The sequence below is a fragment of the Dromiciops gliroides genome, chromosome 4, assembly GCF_019393635.1.
Source record: "Dromiciops gliroides isolate mDroGli1 chromosome 4, mDroGli1.pri, whole genome shotgun sequence".
Classification (NCBI taxonomy): Eukaryota; Metazoa; Chordata; class Mammalia; order Microbiotheria; family Microbiotheriidae; genus Dromiciops; species Dromiciops gliroides.
In genome coordinates, this window is record NC_057864.1 from 306,465,975 (window position 1) to 306,491,473 (window position 25,499).

General features: G+C 39.2%; 1 protein-coding gene and 1 pseudogene across 6 annotated transcripts in view; one reads left to right on the forward strand and one right to left on the reverse strand.

Annotated features, from left to right (window-relative positions):
• Positions 1-593: 593 nt before the first annotated feature.
• DOP1A (DOP1 leucine zipper like protein A) overlaps positions 594-25,499 on the forward strand; it is a 118,985-nt gene continuing 94,079 nt past the window's right edge. For all 6 annotated transcript variants that reach the window (XM_044001380.1, XM_044001383.1, XM_044001382.1 and 3 more), the window contains exon 1: positions 594-738. The gene's annotated coding sequence lies outside the window, so the exon portion shown is untranslated. The remainder of the gene's footprint in view (positions 739-25,499) is intronic.
• LOC122755061 lies at positions 12,971-22,497 on the reverse strand (annotated as a pseudogene).

A 25,499-nucleotide genomic window follows, 5' to 3' on the forward strand; every position in this document is an offset into this window, starting at 1 on the left:
TCCAGAGCCTTCCTTCTTCTAATTCTTTTCCATTTATACTGAATATAACTTGCTTTGTTTCATATAGTTCTCCAGAATTTAGCTCAGTGCCTGACACATAATAGGTGCTTAGTAAATGTACACTGAATGAAAACTTATTGAATCTGACATCGCGCAGTCTGTTGATTAAAATAAAATGCGTTAGGCGCTGGGGAGTTCATAGTCTAACGGGAGAGATGACAGGCAAACATACAGGATAAACTGGCAATAATCAGCAGAGGTGGGTGCTGGGCATACAAAGAAGCTGCCCGCAAGAAGCTTACAATGGACCGGGAGAGACAACTTGCAAACAAATAAATGCAAAGCAAGCTATGTCTAGGATATACAGGAACTAATTAAGACAGGGAGGTTCTCGAATTAAAGGGGAGGTGGGGAAACACTTCCAGTAGTAGGTGGGATTTTAATGGAGTCAAAGCTAGTAGTCAGTCACCTCTGCGTTCCCTCAGGTTGTCTTAGCGCCCCCCGCCTCGTGTTGCCGCCAGGGGTCGCTGTGGCCAGAGGCGAGAGGGTAAAGGCGGTGGGGGGGAGTCGCTCAGCAGAGGTGACATCATCCTTGACGTCTCCGACGTCAGCGTGGGCCTGGTCGTGGTGCATGCCGGGAGCTGTCAGCCGGGCCTCTAGGGTTGTGGGCCCCCTCTCCGGGTCCCTCGGCTGCTACAGTTGCCAGGAGCCGGCGCAGAGCGGCCCAGCCCCAGCCAGGTAAGGGGAATGGACGGGACGCGCCCCTCATCCCCAGTCCTGGGGTCATTCCTAGGCGCTGGAAACCAGCCTCTCCTCCATCCTCCCGGTGCCGCGGCGGGGGCGGGGCGGCCGGAGTGTCGAGCCGGGAGGGCCCCGCGGGAGGGACTTCGAGGCCGCGAGGGACCCAGAGCTTCCGCGAGGGCCTTGGAGCGCAGCAGGGGCGGAGGGGGCATCGACCCGGGCCCCGCGAGCTGTGGGAAGAGACCCCGAAGGGGAGGCTCCTCTCCCGGGTGCCTGTCCCAGTACAGGCACCGGCTCTAGGGGTTGGGAGGCGGGCAGGGGAGCGCGTCCCTCGACCCCCACCCCCTCCTGAGGGGAGCCAGGTTGGTCCAGGTCCGCTGACACCTGTGTGGAATCTAATTAATTCGGCATTCATGAATTCCTGGGACTTGGTTACCCGCTGTGGCTGGGTGGCCTCCCCTGAGCCTCATCATTTTATTTAGGTGGATGTGGTTTCTGGCTTCTGGAGAGAGAGAAGTTAAGTTGTATTTACAGTTCTGTGGGGGTGGTTTGGTGACGGAAGAAAGCTGTGAGATCGTTACCTTCTGCACGGAAACAGGCTGGTTAGCTCCGAGAGAAACCTGGGCTACACCCCGCTAGCATTCCCAGTGTGTTTTAAAGTGGAAGCACAGGGGTCTTCATTTTATTTCTTTTCGTCTCCCACCTTACGTATGTTAAAAGGAACTTCAGGTCGGGAATCGACCTTAAGGAACGAATATCTAATTTAACCCCTTCCAAAGAACGAAACTGAGGTAGAGATGGGACTTTGACCCTAGGTTTCCTTGATTGCCTGATCCTTTTCTTGAAGTGCCCTCCCCATCCCCATCCCATCATCCTTCTGTATGTTTCCTGGTCTGAAGTAAATTTAAAAACAAAAAAAACGAAAAAGGCAGCTTGTCATGTGTCCTGGAAGGCAATAAAGACCTCAGTAAAAAGCCTGCTTCTGACTTGTATTGGTTGTGTGACACGGTAAGTCATTTAACTCCTTAGTCCTCTGGGCAACTGACTGATAGAGGAAGTTTCACTTGTGGGAATCCTTATCCCTATACCATATGAGATTTAAAGCGAGACATAAATTTGGGGCTTTTCAGACAGAAAAGAAAGACTAAATAGAAAATTAACTATTTTCATTTTATATTTGGAATTTGGTTTACCCACCTTTCTGAGGACTTGTGGAAAAGTCATAAGGTATCAGGAAAAATAGTACCACACCAACGTAGGATGGAAAACTTTTAATTATGCATTCAAGGGTTAAAAATTATGGAATGAGGGGCAGCAAGGTGGTGCAGTGGATAGAGCACTGGCCCTGGATTCAGGAGGACCTGAGTTCAAATGTGACCTCAGACACGACATTTACTAGCTGTGTGACCCTGGGCAAGTCACTTAACACTCAATGCCCTGCAAAAAAAAATTTTTTTTAAATTATGGAATGGCTAGATGAAGGCTATAACAAACTTCATTTTAACCATTAATTTCAGCCTCCACTACCACCTAATCTTTTTGCCTAGCTATTAAGCAGTAGCAAGATGAATTAATTTAAACATCATCTTTCCCTTTTCTAGAAGTGTTTCAGTTGTTTATTAAGACCCAAATCTAAGAAGGAAGAGGTTGAGTATTTGTTGTTGCATAAATAGGTAAAATGACTTACGAGAATTAACTACATAAAAAATCAAAGATTAGATACAACATTATGATAAAATTCCTCATTATGATTCTTTCATTTAGTTGGTTTTCTAAAACATCAAAATGCAAGATATTGCTTCCTAATATGAATGGAAAGTCTACATTTTAGTAAAAGAGAATAGATACTACATTAATATTAGAGTTAGTATTTTTTAATGACCTATTTAGTCCTGTTCATATGTGGCAGGTGATCATTGCCTCTTTTCAGGTTTCTTCATTTTTATTTTTTTTTTTTTGGTGAGGCAATGGGGGTTAAGTGACTTTCCCAGGGTCACACACCTAGTAAGTGTCAAGTGTCTGAGGCTGCATTTGAACTCAGGTCCTCCTGAATCCAGGGCCAGTGCTTTATCCACTGCGTTGCCCACCTGCCCCCTGGTTTCTTCATATTTTTAACCATAATTTACAGCTTTATCTTGATTCCCCAAATAGGTTATTAATATAGTGTAATCCATACCCTAAAATGACATGATAATGAATTGTTGGTAAATGCCTATATTTTCTCTTATGACATTTCTCCTTATTGTTAAAAACTTTCTATAATGTAAGATCTCATAAGTGACTTGAAGAATCACAAGTAATTAATAAAATATTTTTAAAACTTAGGTCATTGAAAACACTAGGATTAAAACTAAAAGCTAAAATAGGGAGGAACCATTATAGGGAAAAATATAATGGGAGTAGAAGTGGGGAGACCCAGGGTATAGTACAAACTTTGTCGAAAACTAATCATGAAACAATCACTCTGGGCCTTAGTTTCTTCATCTGCAAAGTGAAGAATTGTTCTAAATGATCTCTAGTCCCTTTACCTCCCTGTGATTTATTATATTTGCTCACTCGCTGAGATCTAACTGCTCTACAGAATTTTAGGATTTGCCAAATAGGTCCAAAATAAATCAGTTTAAGAAATGAAGAGATTGCATCTCATTCAGTTCAAAGCATCCTGATTCAGAGCTTAAAGGGAACCTGCAAGAAAGATTTTTGGGGAGTAAACAAGTTTGGTGAAGTAGGAAGAACAGTAAACTTAGAGTCTGTGCCTGTGGTGTCTAATCCCAGCTCTTCTGTTTTATATTCTGGATCAAACACAAATTCCTCAGTTTGGCATTTAGAGCCTTTCATCTCCCACAGCCAGCCTGCCTTTTCAGATTTGTTAGACATTCTTTCCTTTCATGCATACTCATGTCCAGCTGTCTAGATGGCTGGGTTGTTCTTCCTCTTCATCTCCACCTTTTAGAATCCCTAGTTTCCTTGAAGGCTCAGTTTAGGCACCTTATGTATGCATGAGGCCTTTTGTGTTGTTCCCAGTTTCTGCGTGTACTTGTTGTCTTCTCAACAGAAAAAACTGTTTTGATTTTGTCTTTGTACAGCATCCATCACCTAGTATAGTGTCTGGCAGTCAATCATTCAACATGTATTTATTAAGAGCTTACTATGTACCTGGTACTGCTAAACTCTGGGCTACAAAGAAAAACAAAGTTCTGTCTCTTCTCCCAAGGAGCTTACATTAGAATGTGGAAGATAATGTGTAAAAATGTATGTACAACTCCTATGTAGAATAGATAGTAATCTCTAGGAGAAGGCTCTGGCGATGGGGGTGACTGGGAAATGGTGGGACTGGGAAAGGCTTCCAGCAGAATATGGAATCTGAGCTGAGTCTTGAAGGAGACTAAGGAAACTGAGGAAAAGATGACAGGGAGAACACACCAGACATAGGATTCAGCCTGTACAAAAGGTATGGAGTTTTTTGTGGGAAGAACAGCAAATAGAGCAATGTAACTAGATTGCATAGTACACAAAAGTAAGATTGAAAAGGAGAAAGATTGAGTAAGATTGAAAAGGAGAAAGGGGCCAGAAAGTGAATAACTTTAAATACTAATGAAAAGATTTTATATTTATTCCTGGAGAGAGTTACTAGAGTTATTTGGGTAGGGGGGTAACATAAGCATATTTATATTTTAGGAAAATCACTTTGGCAGCTGAATGGAGGTCACATTGTAATGGGAAAAGACTTGAAACAGGCAGATGTGGCGATTGCAGTATTCCAAGTGCAAAGTTTTGAGGGCCAATTCTAGAGTGGCTAATAAATACTAGTTGATTGATTAGGTATCCTTAGGTATGAGTGATATTTTGAACTCTTAATAAGAAAATAGATCTAATCTTTAGGTCTTATATGTATTTTAGCCTACCAGTAGCTAAATTTTTTTAATATTCACGGAGATGTTAATAGAATTATGGATTCTAAGAATCCATTATTTTTGTGAGAGCATCAGAACAACTTGCATTGTGACAAAACACAATCATTTTTGAGAAATCATCCTTCAAAATTAAGGTTGAGAATAATTGCAACTTTAACAATGTGTAAGAATTAGAAAAATCAAACTTTTAATAGTATAGTTGGAAGGGAGCTAAAAAGCCATTTATTCCAAGCTATGCCTGAATAATCCCCTTTGTGATTTGTCTGGGTGATACAACCTTTCTTGTAGGCCCCTAGTGAGTGAGGTATGCCTCTGTGAGATAGCCTATTCTGCTTTGGGATAGCTCTAATTGTTAGGTAGTTTTTCTTTATATCAAATGTAAATTTGCCCCCCCCTTCCCCTCTCCACACACTTCTAACCATCATTCCTAGTTGTGTCTTTTACATCCAAGCAGAATGTCTCTAATCCTTTATCAGTATAACAGCTCTTCAAATACTAGAAGACAGCCATCATGCCCCCTTCAAATCATCTCCTTGTTAAACATCCCTGGATACTTAAACTAACATAATCTAGAGGCCCTTCACCATCTGGTTGCCCATTTCTGGGTGTCCTTAGCTTATAAATGTTCTTCCTAAAATATGGCACCCAGAACTGAACAGAACTCCAGATGTAGACGGAGTAGGGTAGAGAATAGTGAGACTCACTTCCTTATTCCTTAATACTGGGCAAAAGCAACGCAAGCTAAAATTGCATTAATTTTTTTGGCAGCCATCACAATTGTTGACTCATATTTAGTCTCCACTAAACAAGTCACCAAGCATTTATTAGTATTCCTACAGTTTGTCAAGCATTGTGATAAGCACTATGATACAAAGAAAAGCAAAAGTTCTGTCCTCAGGAAGCTCACAGTCTAATGAGGAAAACAGCATGCAAGAAACTGTATACAAGCAAGATATATTGGAGATAATAAGAGAGGGAAGGCACTAAGATTAAGGAGGATGGGGAAGGACTTCTTGTAAAAGTTTGGGTATGAGCAGAGAGACTTTAAGGAAGCCAGGAGGTAGATATATAAGGAAGGAAAGCATTCCAGGCTTGGAAGAGAGCCGGGTAAAAATGCGCAGAGTTGGGAGATGGAGTCACTTAGAAAAGAACAGCAAAGAGGCCAGTGTCACTGTATGGCAAAGTAGTAGGTAGGAAGGAGAGTAAGGTCTAAGAAGACTGGAAAGGTAGATAGAGGGTAATTGGTGAAAGGCTTTAAAAGGTGAAATCTCTTTTAGTTAAACCTTCTAGTCAAGCATTTCCCATATTCTACTTTGAAGATGATTTTTTTAAACATAAGGATAAGTCTTTACTGTTCTCTCTTAAATATTATCTTAGATTTGACCTAATATAGATTTTTTGTAGCTTTCACCATTTATTTTTATAAGATTTCTAGTTCCAAATTTTTCTCCTTTCCCTCCCCCTTCCCCAAGACAGCAAGTAATCTAACATAGGTTATGTGTGTAAAATCACATTAAACATATTTCTGCATTATTGACCCAATATTATAATGCCTATATAAAATCTTTTTTCATTCAGACAGATTATTTTGCATTAACTGTTCCTTCCAGTTTTAGGTCATCTGCAGATTTGTCAAGTATGCCATCTGTGCTTTTATCCAAGTCATTGATAAAAATGTTAAGCAGCACAAGGCCAAGCACAGATGCCTGAAGCACGGCAGTGAATCCTCTTTTTAAGTTTAATCAACCCATTCATGACTACTTTGACTATTCAGCCAGTTAAAAATATACCAACTGTACCAACACATAGACCACATTACTCTAACTTTTCAATTTGAATGGTACATCTATATAAGTGCTTTATGTAAAGTGATGATAAACTATATGTTTAGTGATGATAAACTATATGTTTTTTTTGCTGGGCAATGGGGGTTAAGTGACTTGCCTGGGGTCACACAGCTAGTTAGTATCAAGTGTCTGAGGCTAGATTTGAACTTGGGTACTCTTGAATCCAAGGCCGGTACTTAATCCACTGCACCACCTAGCTGACCCCCTATGTTTAGTATTAAAAAAGGAAATGAGGTTATTCTTTTTTTTTTTTTTTTTAGTGAGGCAATTGGGGTTAAGTGACTTGCCCAGAGTCACACAGCTAGTAAGTGTCAAGTGTCTGAGGTCAAATTTGAACTTAGGTCCTCCCGAATTCAGGGCCAATGCTCTACCCACTGCGCCACCTAGCGGCCCCCCATCTTTCAATGTAATTCAGTTGTTACTACAGCAATATATTCTTTTGGATAGTGTCACAACTAGATTCCAACAAGCATAGCAGATGTTCTTTTTAGTGAGGATTGTTTTTTCTAATTTAAGGGCTTATGTTTGATTTTTACCTTTTTGTCTTTAAAAATTATTTACTTATTGATTTTTCATATACTTTGGAATAACTTGTCTCTGCTCCCCTTCTGAGGTTAGGACCTTGAGTAATGCTTAACAGGGCAACAAGAGGAAAGCCAGGACATTATAGTGTCATGGAAATGACCAAAAGGAGAAAGAGTCAAGGAAAGTTTGTGTGGAGGCACATGTAATCCTAGCTATCAGGGAGGCTAAGGTTAACAGATCTCTTGAACTTGGGAGTTCTTAGCTTCAGCAGGCTTAGCTGATTGGGTGTACACACTAAGTTTGACAGTAATATGGTGAGACCCCGAGAGGGGGGGGGGCAGGCAGACTACTAGATTGCTTAAGGTGGAGTAAAACAAGGGCCATTGAATAGTCCCTGTATTTCTAGCCTGGAGAACATGGAGAGGGGTGGGGAGAGGGAGAGGGAGAGGGAGAGAGGGAGAGAGAGAGAGAGAGAGAGAGAGAGAGAGAGAGAGAGAGAGAGAGAGAGAGAGAAGAGAGAATAAAAGAGAGAAACTGGACAGAAAGAGAGAAATTAAAAAGGCAGAAGAATCACTAAGGTGGTGTCACAAGAGGCTTTGATAGGAGAGAGATCATTGGTGATATTCCTGGGAATAGCAGCATTCCCTCTAGGGGAGCAACACTTGTGGAGAAGTACCCTGCCATACCCACCATTAATAACAACCACTGACTAACTACCAACAAAAGGTAGATAAACTGAAGATCTCTATTGAGACCTAGGAAAGATAGTTCTTTTGTTCTTGGCTATGTCAGATGGCTCTACAGCAGTGGCAGATAGATTTTATCTCTGGAAATAATGCTAGCAAAGATAACATTACTTACTATTCATTTTGCTGCTGCAAAGTGGTCCCTAGGGACCACTGAGTTTTTCCATCTGACAGCAGATTTGTGTTTGTCTTTTCCCATTAGATACTTTTCTATTTGGTGTTTTGTACATAGTAAATACTTAATAAATGCTTTTTCATTCATTCACTGCATATAGTTATCTCTGTGGAATGAATATGGACAGAACATAGATTCCTTTTCTCTCTCCTTTCCCCCTGTCCCTTCTCACCAGTGTTTTGCTTCTGACCATAACCTCTGTCAATCTACCCTCCCTTCTATATTTTTCCCTCTTTGAGCCTAATTAGATGAGGGTAAGGTCGAAAAAATGCTCACCCTTCCCTTCTTTCCCTTTATTGTAATAGGTCTTCTGTGCCTCTTCATGTGATATGATTTACCCTATTCTGCCTTCCCTTTCCTCTTCTCCCAATATGATCCTCTGTCACTCCTTATGTTTTTGTTTTTTGTTTTGTTTTGCTTTGGGGTTTTTTGCAGGACAATGAGGGTTAAGTGACTTGCCCAGGGTCACACAGCTAGTAAGTGTCAAGTGTCTGAGGCTGGATTTGAATTTAGGTCCTCCTGAATCCAGGGCTGGTGCTTTATCCACTGTGCCACCTAGCTGCCTCCCCCCTTATGTTTGTTTTTTTTTAATATCATCACATCAAAATTGACTTATACCCACATCATCTGTCTATGTGTACTCCTCCTGTCTGCCTTAATAGAGATAAAGTTCTCAAGAGTTACAAGTATCCTCTTCCCATGTAGGGGTGTAAACATTTTAACCTTATTGAATAACATGTTTTGTTTTTTTCCCCCCGTTTTGCTTTTTCGTGCTTCTCTTAAACTTTGTGTTTGTAGATTGAATTTTTTCTTCAGCTCTGGATTTTTCATTAGTTAACTTTTAAAGTACCCTATTTTGTTGAATGCCCATCATTTCCCTTGAAAGATTATGATTAATTTTGCTGAGTAGTACCTTCTTAGTTATAATCCAGGTTTCTTTGCCCTCTGGAATATCATATTCCAAGCCCTCTGATCTTTTAATGTTGAGGCTGCCAGGTGCTATATAATCCTGATATTTGCTGATTTATATTTGAATTGTTTCTTTATGGGCACTTGTAGTATTTTCTCCTTTATCTGATAATTCTGGAATTTGGCTACAGTATTCCTTGGAGTTTTCCTTTGGGGGGTCTCTTTCAGGAGGTGATCGATAGATTTGTTCAATGACTACTTTTTCCTTTGGTTCTAAGACACTGGGACAGCTCTCCTTGATAATATCGTGAAGTATGCTGTCCAAGCTCTTTTTTTGATCACAGCCCTGAGGTAGTCTAGTTTTTCTTAAATTGTCTGTCCTGGATCAATTTTCCAGGTCTCTTGTTTTTTTGAAGAGGTATTTTATGTTTTTTTCTACTTTTATATTCTTTTGATTCTGCTTTACTTCTTCCTGTTGTCTTCTTGAGTCATTAGATTCCATCTGCCCAATTCTGATTCCAAGGAATTATTTTCCCCAGTCAGCTTTTGCATGTACCTCCTTTTCCATTTGTTCAGTTGTATTTTTTAAGATGTTATTTTTCTTTTTCCAAGCTATTGACTTTCTCTTGCATAACTCTCACTTCTTTTCCCCATTTTTCTTCTACCTCTATTATTTGGTTTATAAAATTCTTTTTGAGCTCTTCCAAGAGGGCTTTTCAGTCTTGAGACCAATTCCTCTTCCCTTTTAAGGTTTCACATGTAGGCATTTTTTTTACATTGTTGTGCTTCTTTGAGTGGTGAGGGTTCTTTTCTGTTTCTTATTCATGTTAGCATATTTCACACCTTTTTTTTTGTTTGGTTTTTTGGTTTTTTAAGTGAGGCAATTGGGGTTAAGTGATTTGCCCAGGGTCACACAGCTAGTAAGTGTTAAGTGTCTGAGGCCGTATTTGAACTTAGGTCCTCCTGACTCCAGGGTCAGTGCTCTATCCACTGGGCCACGTAGCTGCCCCCACACCTTTTTTTTTTTAATTTGAATTTAGAATTTTATTTTTTTTCCCAAATTACATGTAAAAACAATTTTTAACATTGATTTTTAAAACTTGTGTTCCAAATTCTCTTCCTGCCTCCCTAGCCCCCCTTAAGAATGCAAACAATTCAATATAAGTTATACATATGTAGTCATGCAAAACATTTCCACGTTAATCAGGTTGTGAAAGAAAACAGACCAAAAAACCTTAAGAAAAAGGAATTTTTAAAAATTATGCTAATGAAATACACAGGCCAAAAAAAAAATTATGCTTTAATCTGTATTCAGACACCATCAGTTCTTTCTCTGGAGATGGACTGCATTTTTTGTAAGTCCTTCAGAGTTATCTTGGATCATTGTATTGCTGAAAATAGCTAGGTCATTCACAGCTGATCATCTTACAATATTTGCTATTACTTTGTATATAATACATTTCACTTTGCATCAGCTCATGTAAGTCTTTCCAGGTTTTTCTGTTAGCATCCTGCTTATCATTTCTTATAGTACAATAGTGTTCTATCATAATCTCATCCCACAATTTGTTCAGCCATTCCCCAATTGATGGGCATCTCCTCAATTTTGATTTCAACTTTTATCTCTTTTTCGATATCCACCTAATAGTAGTATTACTAAGTCCAAGAGTATACATGGTTTTATAGCACTTTGGCCATAGTTCCAAATTTCTCTACAGAATGTTTGAATCAGTTTACAACTTCACCAAGAGTGCTTTAAAGTATCATTTTCCCCATATCCCCTACAACATTTGTTATTTTCCTCTGCTGTCCTGTTATCTAATCCAGTAGGTATGAGGTAGTACCCCCAGAATTGTTTTGACCTGTATCTCTCTAATCAATATGAAGTTGGAGCATTTTTTTTAATATGGCTATAGATAGCTTTGATTATTACATTTGAAAACCTCATCTTTTGATCATCTATCAATTGGGGAATGGCTCTTAATAAATTTGACTCAGTTCTCTATGTGTTTGAGAAATGAGGCCTTTATCAGACAAACTTGCTTCAAATTTTTGTCACACTTACTATTGCTAACTGTATTTCCCTCCATCCTGTTCCTTCCCCAAGACATTTATTCTATTTTCTATCCTCTTTTATCCTGTTCCTCCTCAAAAGTTCTTTGCTTCCGACTTTCCCCCTCCCGTAATCTGTCCTCCCTTCTATCAACACCCCCCCCCCCCATCCCCTTCTCCTCTTACTTTCCTGCAGGGTAAGATAGATTACTATACACAATTGAATGTGTATGTTATTCCCTCTTTGAGCCAGTTCTGATGAGAGTAATGTTCACTCACTCCCCAGCACCTCCCCCATATTCCCCTCCACTGAATAAGCTTTTTTTTGTTTCCTTTATGTGAAATACTTTACCCCCATTGCACCTCTCCCTGCACAGAAACCTTGAGTTCCAACGCTCCCTGCGGGTCTTGGACATGGCCCCTGGGGGTGCCAGTGAATTAGCTTAGGGTGTGTGGGTGGTCAGCCTACGTTTTCAGAGAGAGGGTTTTTTTAAGAGGAGTGGGGGTAGTGAAGAGGGAGGAGACTGGTGGAGAAAAGGGGACAAAGATCTACGGGGTGGGGGGGGACGGTAGATGAGAGGGGAGCTACTGAGTGATGGAGAGGATGGGAGGAGAGGAGATGAGAGGAAGTGTAGGCGGTGAGAGATGCACAGAGGGATAGAAAGCAGCTAAGTCAGGTGTATCAAGGTTACAGGTCATATTTCTTGCTTTCCTTTGTCCTTATTTCTAAGTTTGTTCCACATCAATAAACCCTGGTTTTTTGCTTTTTTTTTTTTATCGTACAGAGCACTTTATTTTCCAGGTTTTGGCACTTCAACCATAACTTACACTGGGGTTGGGGAGACTATCAGTGTTAATAACATTAGGCTCTTTGTACAGACTGGAGGTAGCTCAGACCAGCCCTATTTACACACAATGTATTGTGACCTAACATCTCAGCCTAATAGCTCTTCAGTACTATTAGAAAGAGGTCTGAGCTTCACCCATGGGAGAGTAAGTGGATTTACATAAGTTTTCAGTAGCTATTTTCCCCTGCCACCTAAAAGGCACTTTGGCAGGAGCTGCCAAGTAACAACTAAGAGAATTTGTGATGAAAAATAGCAGAGAGCAAAGGGCTACATGTGTGACCTCTTTGTACCCTCCCACACCTTTCACTCTGAAAAAAACAATTTCTGGGTCTTCAGCTACTGAAAGAGACTGGTTATTCTCTTAAAATCCTTTCAATTAGAGGGAATAAATATCACCTTTTACCAAGTGACTTCTCCAACTGGGAAGAATGTAAATTTCCTACAGCTCCCAGAAGACCAAATGCCTGCTAAAACCTAGAGTTTCACAGCAGTAGTATGTGCACCAGTATATGAAATTTCTTGTTCCCTCCAATACTATCTAGAAGTGAGCTTCAGTGGACAAACTGCTGCACAGCATGTAAACTCCCACTTAAAATAGATGAAAATTAAAGGATACCATAGCACCTCTCTCACCTAAAATCCAGTGCCTGTTCCCTTAAGGCAAAGGTTGGGATCCTTAGCACATTGGGGCAAAGCCATCTTTAATAATGCATCTCATATTAGGAATGAGTGAAGCTTCTATTATCAGGCACCCCCATCAGAAACCCTAGGGAATACCTCTCTTTCCTAGCACCCAGGAAGAACCAGGTCTTTCCCAAACCTCTTTTTGTTTAGATGGAGATGAGGGAAGGGGCTCCCTCCTCTCTCCTCCCAGAACCCAGGGACCTACACCTATTTTGTGCACAAATAGTCAAACTGTCAAGTTAAAGCTGCTCCGACCATTGTGCCTTTCTTTCTTTTTTTCCAGGGGGGGGGTGAGGCAATTGGGGTTAAGTGACTTGCCCAGGGTCACACAGCTAGTAAGTGTCAAGTGTCTGAGGCCAGATTTGAACTCAGGGACTCCTGAATCCAAGGCTAGTGCTTTATCCACTGCGCCACCTAGCTGCCCCCATTGTGCCTTTCAACCTGGGAAATCTCAGAGATCCAAGGGAGGGGGAGGAGGACAGGGTCAAGGGGAGACACATGAAGATGGAAGGGGCTTGCCTGGGCCATATCAGACATCATCATCATTAGAACCATTGTGCTCAATGAGAAGATACCACTTTAGCCTATCAGGAAGAGGTAGGGCTTTGACCTTGACATCCACAGGCCAAGGTCAGAGCTGTTGATGAATGTACACACGGCACACATGTTTAAGGGTTGGGGGACAATAATCTAGTTGCTTCAAGGAAGTGTAGAGGGCCTTGATCTTTTCTGCCAGGCAGCCAGCAGGTTTGACCTCAAAGTTGCTAGGCAACTGGATTCTCTGGGTACTAGCTACCATAAGCTCCAAGACAGTCTCTGCTTTCTGCAGGAGTTCAGAGTGGCTATCATCTTCAGGGCAGCCTGGGTGGGAACAGAGTCTCTCAAAGATAATGTGGAAGCCAGACCAGCAAGATGGGCCATGGAGAGAACAATTGTAGGACATTCCAGATTCCAGAAGGAAGAGCAGGAGTGGAAAGTGTAGCTTAAAGTTCCTGAGGCAGATATTGGTGAGAGATTCATGGGGTGGGCATTCACTAGGGTCTGCTCCATGGGCCAGTAGCTGCTGAGTAACCCGGAAGCAGAATCGGTTAATCATATGGGCCTCCTCTTTGTCCTCTCCCACTGTCTCACCAAGCAGGAAAATGATGTATGTAAAGGCTGTGTCACCATCTTTGGTGATAGCCTTTACATTTGCTCCTCCTTCCAACAAGAGCCGGATGTTCTCAGTGTTATGGATTTGGACCCCATCACTACTGGCTAGTGCATGAAGCAAAGCTGTCTTTCCATGCTTGTCAGCTGCTTTTTTTGAAAGGAGGCTTTTTAATCTCGTTTCTTGTTAGTCTGGGAGAAGCAGTTGGGGAGGGAGCAGGCCCTTACAGATTGGCCCACATGGGGCTTAATGAACCTGGGGAATCTTTTAAAACCCCCCTTACAGATTGGAAGCTCCAGCCAGGAGTTTACGGATTGGTGAGACAGCTAGGAGCTTACACCTCCAAAGAAAGAACTAATATTGATGGAACACAGACTGAAGCGTGCTATTTTTCACTTTCTTTTTTTTCTTTTATTCAAGTTTTCTTGTACAAAATTACTAACATGGTAATGTTTTACATAATTGCATATGTATAATCTACATCTGATTGCTTACCCCCTCAAGGGTGGGGGGCAGAGGAAGGAGGGATAAAATTTGGAAGTCAAAACTATAAATAAAAATGTTTATTCTTAAACAAAAAATAAGTAGCTCTGACTATTCCCTATCTATGTTGCGTTGGTTACCTTTGACATGTAAGAAGTAAAGTATAGGTAGTTCCTCCTGACTATTTTATCTGATATTTATATTTTTTAAACCATTATATTCATTTTCTACTTATTTAGAATTACTAGTTGACCTGTTATTTCTTTTCTTAGCTTCCAATTCCCACATAGAATGGATTAAAATTATTCTCAAACATTTTTAGCACTGGCTGGTAAAAAGTACTGTATACATTTTCCCTGAGTGGTAGTAATAATCTAACTGCTTTTTTCATTCATTCAGCAGATATTAATGGTACCTACTTGACACATAGCACTGTACCTAGCTACTTTTCTTTCACAATGATCAGTTTTTGCTCTCAGTTTGCTGCTATGAAATATGATTGAGCGTCAAACTTGCCTTTGCAAAGTGCAAATGACGACAATGTCCTTCTGGTCTCCCTCTTCCTTTCTCTTATGCTGCTGTCAAAACAGCCTAGATTTCTTTGAAGCCAAATTCTACTTACAGATTTTTTTTAACTTCCAAAAAAAGCTATGTTCAGAACTTAAATGTTCTGACTTAGTTCGGCATTTCTTAAGATCTTATCTGAGATTTTTCTCTATTAAAGTGTACATTAAATCTGTAACCATTTTCATTTTTATACTCGTTTCCTTGGGGCTAAATTTGCCATAAAGAGGGTAGCTCTTAATTTTGTTTCACTTATAGTATAGTAAAAGACAAGAAACTATAAATCATGTTTTAATAATATAGTTCCAATATATATGAGGGATATAGCTTAAAAGAACTGATTGGTATGTTTGTTACAAATCACCCTAAAGATGCTTGTTGACATCTCATGGGAAGGAAAAAAGACCAGAAATGACATTTTGATTTACTTTATTCCAGCTGGGAAGAAGCAAATCAGAATATTATTTTTTGACATTTTAAAGTTTACTAACTGGGGGGCAGCTAGGTGGCGCAGTGAATAAAGCACTGGCCCTGGATTCTGGAGGTCCGGAGTTCAAATTCGACCTCAGATACTTGATACTTACTAGCTGTGTGACCTTGGGCAAGTCACTTAACCCTCACTGCCCTGTAAAAAAAATGTTGAAAACTATCTCTCCATGTAACTGGAAAATAATAAAATACTTAGGGGCGGCTAGGTGGCTCAGTGGATAAAGCACCGGCCCTGGATTCAGGAGGACCTGAGTTCAAATTTGGCCTTAGACACTTGATACTTACCAGCTGTGTGACCCTGGGCAAGTCACTTAACCCCCATTGCCCCGTCCAAAAAAAAAAAAAGTTTACTAACTGTATTATATAATTGATTATTATATGCCCTGGGAAAAAGGTTTTTTTACTTCAGACTGAACAAAATACTTTTGAATTGTGTGTGTGTGTGTGTGTCAATTGGAGTTAAGTGACTTGCCCAGGGTCACACAGCTAATAAGTGTGTAAAGTGTCTGAGGCCAGATTTGAACTTAGGTCCTCCTGAATCCAGGGCCAGTGCTCTATCCACTGCGCCACCTAGCTGCCCCTGAACAAAATACTTTTGGAAAGATCACATTATTAGTTGGTCTCAAGCATGTTAATAATGTGGACTGTAGGAATGAAGCTATATTTATGTTATGAGATAATTTATTTAAATGATAAATACAAATGATATATAGGAACTAAAACTTTATATATTAGATTAAAAGTGTAAAGATAGTATGTTTCCATAGCAAAGCAGTTGTTTTTTGCTTTTTGTTTTTGTGGGGCAATGAGGGTTAAGTGACTTGCCCAGGGTCACATATCTAGTAAGTGTCAAGTGTCTGAGGCCGGATTTGACCTCAGGTCCTCCAGAATCCAGGGCTGGTGCTTTATCCACTGTGCCACCTAGCTGCCCCCCAAGCATAGTGTTTTCAAGAACCAATTTTTTTGGGGGGGGCAGGGCAATGGGGGTTAAGTGACTTGCCCAGGGTCACACAGGCATAGTGTTTTCATATAAAAATGACATAATTTATATAGACATTAGTGAAACCATTAAAGAAACATAGCCGAACTTCTCATTCCAAAGATATGACCATTTTTTTGCTTGGAAAAAGATTTTCATTATAGCCTTACTAAATCACTATTTTGGATAAAAGTTTTGGTCTTCTATTATTATAATTAAAGTCACTATGTTAAATTGTTTAATGTTCCACTTTGATTATCGTGACATAGGGAAGAAAAAGAAAAGAAAGCCAAATTCTCTAGTCTTCCCTCACTTTCTAGTGTGGAACCATTTAAGGAATCTTTTTAATTTCTCAGACTTCCATTATCCTTTTTTTTTTCTTTTTTGGTACTGACAGGTTTAATTGTCTACAACAAATATCAATGGAGTCAACACTATTTCTCTGTGTTTGTAACCAAGTAATTTAATTTTTCTTGAATGGGAAGTATTACAAAGTTGCATTTCAATTTCATCTTCCTCATGTGCCAAGTTTATTATGTATTATCTTCCAACATATTCTATAGCTATATAAATCTTATTCCAACCTTATTTAAGTGAGGGGGGAGCAATAATACACTTTTTGTTTAATTTTTTTATTCTGAATTTAAATACCAAAAATAGGCATTTGCAAAATACACAGAATTCCCAAAAGGGGATTCATTATGAAACTATGAATCTCCATTTCATACTGTTTGCCTTTTTAAAAATATATATAGGGGGCAGCTAGGTGGCACAGTGGATAAAGCACCAGCCCTAGATTCAGGAGGACCTGAGTTCAAATCCAGCCTCAGACACCTGATACTTACTAGCTGTGGAACCCTGGGCAAGTCACTTAACCCTCATTGTCCCACAAATATATATATGCCTTCCCTACTTAAATTTTTACTCCCAATGACTCTTTTCTGAATTAGATTTGGGGGATTAGGTTTTAATTGTGGTAGATTTTTTTGTTCATTTTTCTGGACCTGTGATTTAATCAGTGTAGAAAACTCTCGGTGAGGAACATTTTATTGATGCAAATGGCACCTTTTCTACAATTTATGGTCTTAAAGAATTTCCTGGCATCCCTTAGGGACTTAGGGATTTGCCCAAGTTTACATGATTAAAATGGCAGTTACTCAGGACTAAAACACACAAGAGGTATTCCTATGTTGGAACCCTCTTAATTAAGGTTCTGTGTTTGGACAAAATGAGTTATCAAATAGTTAACTAAAGATTTACTTAGCCCTAAAATAGCAAGGATATTCAATAAAAGAATACTTTGACATTAGCCTCTGTAGATTGGGGGAGGGGGAGTAATATCTCCATATGGAAATTTGTTCAGCACCAGAACAAGGTGTGGTGACAGGTGTGGTATTCAGACAGCTACTAAGTTAGGGGGGACCCAAGCTCCTTCAGCTTATATATATGGAAACTTTTATGCTCCTAGATGACCAGTCATAGCACAACGAGGTGCCAATAGAAAGCTGTGTCTGAAAGCCCTGGGCTCTCCCTTGATCTTTTTATTTTTAAATTAAATTTATTTATTTATTCTGGTGGGGCAATGAGGGTTAAGTGACTTGCCCAGGGTCACACAGGTATTAAGTGTCAAATGTCTGAGCCCGATTTGAACTCAGGTGCTCCTGAATCCAGGGCCAGTGCTTTATCCACTGCGCCACCTAGCCGCCCCCTCTCTTGATCTTTTTAAAAAGTTATAATGTTTATTAAATTTCTGTGGGGTTTCCCCACTCTGAATTTAGTTTTCCTACTATGGATTTTTCCTTCTCTTTTTTTCCTAGGCAAATCAAGTAGTGGTTCCCATTTTGTGTACTTAAACTATTTCATTCTGCATATTCCACAAATTTTCTTATGTCTGATATAAGCAACTATTGTTGTGTCATTTTCAAAGTCCAAGGCTTTCATTGTTTGGGAATATAAACCAGGCTTTTGTGCCATGTTGTACTTTTGCAGATGGATCTTCTTTTTAGTGTTTGAACTCAAATAATTGTCTATATAGAAAACCACAGGCTCCTAAAAATAATAGCCATTTTATATTATATTATTGAATTCAATTAACTATTTTCAAAATAAATTTTACTTAATTTACTCAAACTGGTTAGGGTCTATCCTAAGACCCATGTTTTCACTCTAGCTGGCTTACTTAACTTGGTTTTTTTTAATTTATTTTATTTATTTATTTATTTATTTATTTATTCATTCATTCATTCATTCATTCATTCATTCATTCATTCATTCATTCATTTTAGTGAGGCAATTGGGGTTAAGTGACTTGCCCAGGGTCACACAGCTAGTAAGTGTTAAGTATCTGAGGCTGGATTTGAACTCAGGTACTCCTGACTCCAGGGCCACTGCGCCACCTAGCTGCCTGTTTACTTACCTTTGAAAGCACAATGACAGAGGAATATTACCATTAAATAACTTTGAAGGACTCTTATTCTTTACTAGAAATGATTTGCTCCTTTGAACTTTTATGTTGTAATTGTAATATATAAATGGAGAAACTTTGGTTGTTAAACAGATGAGGGAAAAACATGCTCAAACTTGCACTCTAGATTTACAGGAAATCATATTCTATATTAGTGTAGAAAACATCTTACAATTAGCTATTATTATTTTCCATGAGGATTTTCCATTAAATTGATAAGTATTTTTAAATTAGTTTAAAGGTTGACTCCTCCAGAAAGAATTTAATTTATAATGCTGTGAAAAGCATTCAATTCATAGTGCTAAGTTTGCTTAGGATAGAAAAAGTATTAGGATTTAAAAAATAATTTTTATGTTTGGTATGACGCACCTGATTAACCAGAAGTGACCTTCCATAATAAAGTAGTATTGAAATATTGGAGAAAGCAATGAACTTGGAGTCAGTTCACTAAGTCTTTAGTAAGGGCCTTCTATGGCCTGTCTAGTGCTGAGAATGTGAAGATAAAAACAGTCCCTATCTTCTAGTTTACCAGTACTGAGGAAAACATGATGTACATGCAAAAGTGAAGCAAAATAGGCACAAAAGTAAATGCAGAAAATCACTAATAATTGGACGAATTAGAAAATGCTTCATAGGAAGTGGTGCTTCGGCTGAACCTGGGAGGGACCTGTTTATTCTTGCAAGTAGAGGTGAGGAAGAGGATCATTCCAGCCGTGGGGAAGAGCAGGTAGGCCATCTTGGCTGATAGGAAGAGTTGGGAGGAGAAAGGAGTCCTATTTGATGTCTGGAAGGGTAGGTTGGTGCTTTAACTGCTAAACCCGAGTTTTTACTTCTTCCTCAAGGAAATATGAAGCTACTGGAGCTTTTTGAAAAAGGGATGACATGATCAGACTCGTGATTTAGAATTACCAGTTTTCTAGTTGTAGGAAGAATGGTTTAGAGAAGGCAAAGACTTGAACACAGGAAGTCCAGTTAGGAGACTTTTATAGCATTCCAAATGAGAGGTGGTAAAGGCCTGACCTAAGTGGTGGCATTGAATGAATCAATGGGATGGATGCAAAAGATGATGTAGGTAGAATCAGCAATTCTTAGCAAATGACTTGAATAAGAGTGAGTTATGTACATATGAGTTGGGAGTAGGTGGGTATTGACAGCTTCAAAAGTTGCAGGGTGGTCCCACAGAATGAAGAATGAGAAAAGGACATTGTATTTAATGTTGGATAAATGAAATATCATTGTTCAGCTTGGGAATGGCAGGTTTTTCCCATTGGGACCTACGTTCTTGCTGTATATAGCATCAGCTGCTGATGATTATAACCACTCTCATTTATACAGCACTTCTTACAACAACCCATGAGATAGGTAGTACAAATGTTACAATCCTAGGAAAGGGAGAGAGAGATCAAGATCTTACCTTGTCAGAGATGGGATTCTTACCCAAATCTCCTGATTCAAGTTCACCTGTCCTTGACTGTATGTGGAAGATAATGCTATAGTATTTACATGACCCAGTTTGACCTTATATGAACAGTAACACTATAGTCCTTGCGTGCCTTAGGATATCCAAGTGTCATGGGAAAAATGGGGTAAGGGTTTGGGGTAGGGGCTTGAGGTTTGGGGTCCTTAGGAATTCCTCTTTAAAGAATTACACCCTCTTGCACACAAAAGCAGTTAGAATAAGATAGTTTATTTTGGGGCTGAGGAAGGGAAAACAAGAGAAATCCTTGGACTTCTTATGGGGAGAGAGTCATGGCACAAAGCACATGGCTCTGAGATACCAATCTCCTCTAGCAGGAGACTGGCAGGTACTTTTATAGAGGACTGATGGGGGGGTGGGGAGGGTGACCATCTGACTGGAAAGTTCCCTTAGTGAGGGAGGACCATCCCCCACTGGTGGTAGCTGGAGGAATTGCGTGAGGGGTGGTAGCAGATCAATCAAGCCATCTCCTCAGAACACCAGGGAAGCAGCCACACCTAAATTTATTTCCCCCGGGGTAAGGGAGACCAGGATGAAGGGTGGGGGTCACAGAGCTAGCTCAGTCTGAACTGGTTCTGCTTATCTCTCTAGGCATATCTGTCCTCTGGTTTAGTTTCTCAAGGAGAAGATTGTTTGATGTGCCCCAGAAAACTTCTGGGGTGCCCTGGGCCCATAACACAAGGATGAAATGGAGAACTGGTAGAAGAGAAGCTCTGGATATAATCTCCTCGTGACTCCTCTAGTAGTTTGCACCCTTGCATTTCCTCTTTTTCTCATACTCAGTCTCTATTCACTGGCTCCTTTCTCTGCCACCTATGATATGCTTAGGTCTCCTCTATCCTTAGAGACTCGAGCTTTTTTACCCTTTTGTTGATTTTTGCTGTCACTATATAAATTGTTCTTCTAATTCTGCTCATTTCATTTTGTATCAGTTCATACAAGTCTTCCTAGATTTTTCTGAAACCATACCAGTCATCATTTCTTACCAAAACTATAGTATTCTATTAAATTCATATACCAAAACTAGTTTAGCCATTCCCCAATTGATGGGTACCCCTTCCATTTCCAATTCTTTGCTGTCACAAAAAGTGCTTTTATAAATATTTTTATTCATATGGGTTATTTTCTTCCTTCTTTAATCTCTTTACTTTCCCCTTTGTCTTACTGGGAACATCATTTTTAGGTTTCAGAATATACTAGGCCTTAACATTAGTCATTATTGTCTTTTCCACTAAGCCCCACATAGTATAACAATCAGAAGAGGTTTTCAGAGGCTGACCTGGTTAATCCAACTAACTGCAAATAAATCTACCATTAGATCACTGATAAGGAAAAACTTACTTGCAATATTTATAGCAACATAACTTTTTATAGAATTTAATAGAAAATGTTTAACATTGATGGACCTTTTAGTTAAATGATAAATTAATTTACAAGAAAAAAATCTTAATGCCAAGTAATACAGTTGTATTTTTATTCACATATAGAATAGTCTCTAATTTGAAAGTGTCTATAATCTAAAGATATCTTCTCATTTCTTCCCTGTTTTACTTTTTGTTAGTTAATGGGTGGGGTGAGAAATTTGTATAGGGTTTGTTTGATATGTTCTTAATTAAAGAAAGCATTTTAGATCAGACCAGGTGGCTTCAGTTTTAACCAAATAAGGTTCTAATCTTCATTTCTTCCAAATCTTTTTTCCTCCCAGTTAACAAGCATTTATTTTCTTGCCCTTTTATCTCTCCTTCTTGTTGGGGTGCTTCCGTTTTTTCAGCTTCCTTTTGTGTGTTGTATTCTCCACATTAGATTTTAAGCTCCTTGAGGTCAAGGACTGTCTTTTTTGTATTTGTATACCCAGCACAGTGCCTAATATATTGTGTTTAATTTATTGTTTGCTTGCTTATTTATTTAATTTGTTGACTTATGGGAAATTTCGGAGAAACCCAAACAGCACTCAGGAATAAGGAAGAGCAGTTTATTGACACGCCAGCCCAAAGCAGAGTTGCATCTGATATTCTGGGCTGCCACCAAGTGCCCAAGCTGCAGTTTTTATATCTCTTAGGTGTGAAAATGCATGCAAGTTTTCACAGGTACGTTGTGGTGAGCTACTTGGCAGACAGGAAGGCATATTTCAGTAAACAGAGGCATATGCCAGGAAGTTGGTACTAAGCCACAGACTTCAGGGGAACAAACAGTATGTACTACTTTCATTTTGGGGGTCTCAGGGGCAGTTAGATGGCGCAGTGGATAGAGCACCGGCCCCGGAGTCAGAAGTACCTGAGTTCAAATCCAGCCTCAGACACTTAACACTTACTAGCTGTGTGACCCTGGGCAAGTCACTTAACCCCAATTGCCTCACTAAAAAAAAAACAAACCATTTTGGGGGTCTCAGCTCAAGCCTCAGTTTCATCCCCTGTATTGTCCCATATCAGACTGAGAAACTCACTCTTCATCTTGACTTAGTCACTTCTCTATCAGAGATGGGTAGTATGATTCATCATCACTTCTTAGAAAATTGTCATTGGTTATTCATTGGATTAGTCACAGTTATTAGGTCTTTAAAAGTCATTTTGTCTTTTCCAAGGAAGTATTTCATATTGCCTTCTGTTTTTTCATTCTTTTGATTTTGCTTTATTCTTGATTTTTCATAAAGTCATTAGCTTCCATTTGCTCAACCCTAATTTATTTATTTTTTTATTTTTTTTAGTGAGGCAATTGGGGTTAAGTGACTTGCCCAGGGTCACACAGCTAGTAAGTGTTAAGTGTCTGAGGCCGGATTTGAACTCAGGTACTCCTGACTCCAGGGCCGGTGCTCTATCCACTGCGCCACCTAGCTGCCCCGACCCTAATTTTTTTTAATAAAAGTATTTTATTATTTTCCAGTTACATGTAGAGATAGTTTTCAACATTTGTTTTTATAAGATTTCCAATGTCAAATTTTTCTCCCTCCATTCCCCCCCTACCCTAGACAGCAGGTAATCTGATATAGGTTATATATATAATAATATTAAACAATATTTCTTCATTAGTCATGTTAGAAGAATCAGAGCAAAAAGGAAAAACCTTTAGAAAGAAAAACAACAGCACCAAAACCAAAAGAAATAGTATGGTTCAATCAGCATCCATTTTCCACAGCTCTTTTTTTTTTTTTTCCTGGATTTGGAGAGCCTTTTCCATCATGAGTCCTTTGGAACTTTCTTGTACCGTTGTATTGGTGAGAAGAATCTAGTCTATCACAGTTGATCAACACATAATTCAAACCTAATTTTTAAGGAATTATTTTCTTCAGAGAGCTTTTGTACCTCTTTTTCCATTTGGCCAATTTGGCTTTTCAAGGTGTTGACTTTTTTTTTTTCCATGATTTTCTTGCATCACTCTGACTTCTCTTTCCATTTGTTCCTCAACCTCTCTTTATTTTCAAAATCCTTTTTGAGAGCTTCTATGACCTGAGAGCAATTCATATTTTTCTTGGAAGCTTTGGATGTAGGAGCTTTGACTTTGTTATATTTCTAGTTAGAAATTTTCTAGGGTCAGCATTTTTTTCTGTTTGCTCATTGTCCCAGCCTATTTCTTGACTTTTAATTCTTTGTTTAAGTGGGGCACTGCTTCCAGGGAGGAGGGTACACTGTCCCAAGCTTCGGGGGGTTTGAGCAGCTGTTCTCCAAGATACTTCTAGGAATTTTTAAGTCCTTAGTTCTTCCAAGGTGGTATGATTTAAGGAGGGGTATGTTCACCACTCTCCTGGCCTGTGCTCTGGTCTGTTAAGCAACCACAGGCCTGCTTCTCTATCCTGGAACTCCGAAAAGAGCCCTGCTCCACTGTGGCTGCAAGCTCTGCCTTTGCTCCTCCCCTGCCTGGGACCGCCATACAAGACTGCGACTGGGATCTGAGTATGGGCAAAACAACAGAGTCCCACCGCAGTGCTGGCAAAGAGACCCCTGTAATCTCCCCCTGGCCAACAGCTCAACCTCCTCACCATCCATGGGTTGAGTTCAAGAAGCAGTTTGTCTTTACAATATTATTGTTATTGTATAAATGGTTCCCCTGGTTCTACTCTCTTCTCTATATCAGTTCATACAGATTGCTTCTTTGTTTGATCTCCTTGAGGCATAGGGTTTGTTGTGGTATTGCTGGGTCAAGGTTATATATACATTTTCACTTTGAGGGCATAGTTTAATATTGTTTCCCAGATGGCTGGTCTACTTCAAAGTTCATCAGTGTATTAATATTAATATGCCGTTTTTTCTGAAGCCCCTCCGACAGTTGTGTTTTTCTTTTTTTCTGTCAACTTTGCCAGTCTGATAGGTATGAGGTCAAACCTTAGTGTTAGTTTAATTTGCATTTCTATAATTATTAGTGCTTTTAATTGATAGCTTATATTTCTTTCTTTGAAAACTGCCTTTTCATAGCCTTTGTTAACATTTCCCCTAAATCTTTTTTTTTAGAATAAGTTTTTATTGATATTATCTGTTTGTTATATCACCATGGTATCCTATATAGCCCTCCTCCTCTCCCTGTCCAAAAACCATCTCATGTGACAAATAGTATTTTTTAAAAGAGAAAAGTCAGCACAACTGAAACAACACATTGAAATGGTCCAAAAACATGCAATGTATGGCATCTATGCACATCCCTTCTCCACACAGGCATAAGTTGGGTGTGTCTCCTGTCTTTTCTTTCCCATCCTACTTGATCATTATAATTTTGTTAGGTTTACTTTACTTTTGGTTTTTGGTACATCATTTTTCTTTCCATTTACATAGTTGTAATTACTGAGTATATTATTTTCTTGGCTCGACTTATTTTACTCAGTATCATTTTGAATAGATGTTTCCATGATTCTCTGTATTTATCATACACATAAATCTTAAAGCACATTACATTCATGTAATACAGTTTGTTTAAACATTTCTCAAATATGGGCATCTACTTTGTTTCCATTTTTTAGGTGTACAAAAAGTGCTGCTTTCAGTATTTTGGGGTATATGTGTTCTTTTTTTCTTATTAATGATTTCATTAGGATATAAACCCAGTAATGGAGTTTCTGGTTCAAAGGCTATAAAATTGTTTTCCAAAACAAATGTACCATTTCATATTTTGACCAAATTTGTGTTAGTAGGCCTGTCTTTGACAACTGCTCCAACACTGAATGTTGTTATTTTTGCTAATTTGAAGGGTATGAGGTAAAATTTCAGGGTTATTTTGCTTTATATTTCTCTTACTATTGGTGGTTTGGAGCATTTTTTCATGCGTTTGTGAATACTTTGTAATTCTTCCTTTGTGAACTGTTTTGAATGATCAAAACAATAACTAAAATTCTTATTCATCCTGTATCAGTTAATTAAAATAATAGGTAATTTGAAATTCTTTATCAACTACGTTCCCTTTTGTTATTTAATAAAAATGAGATGGTGTCCCAAAACCATTCAGGTCTATAGTGTTGTTGTTTTTTGGG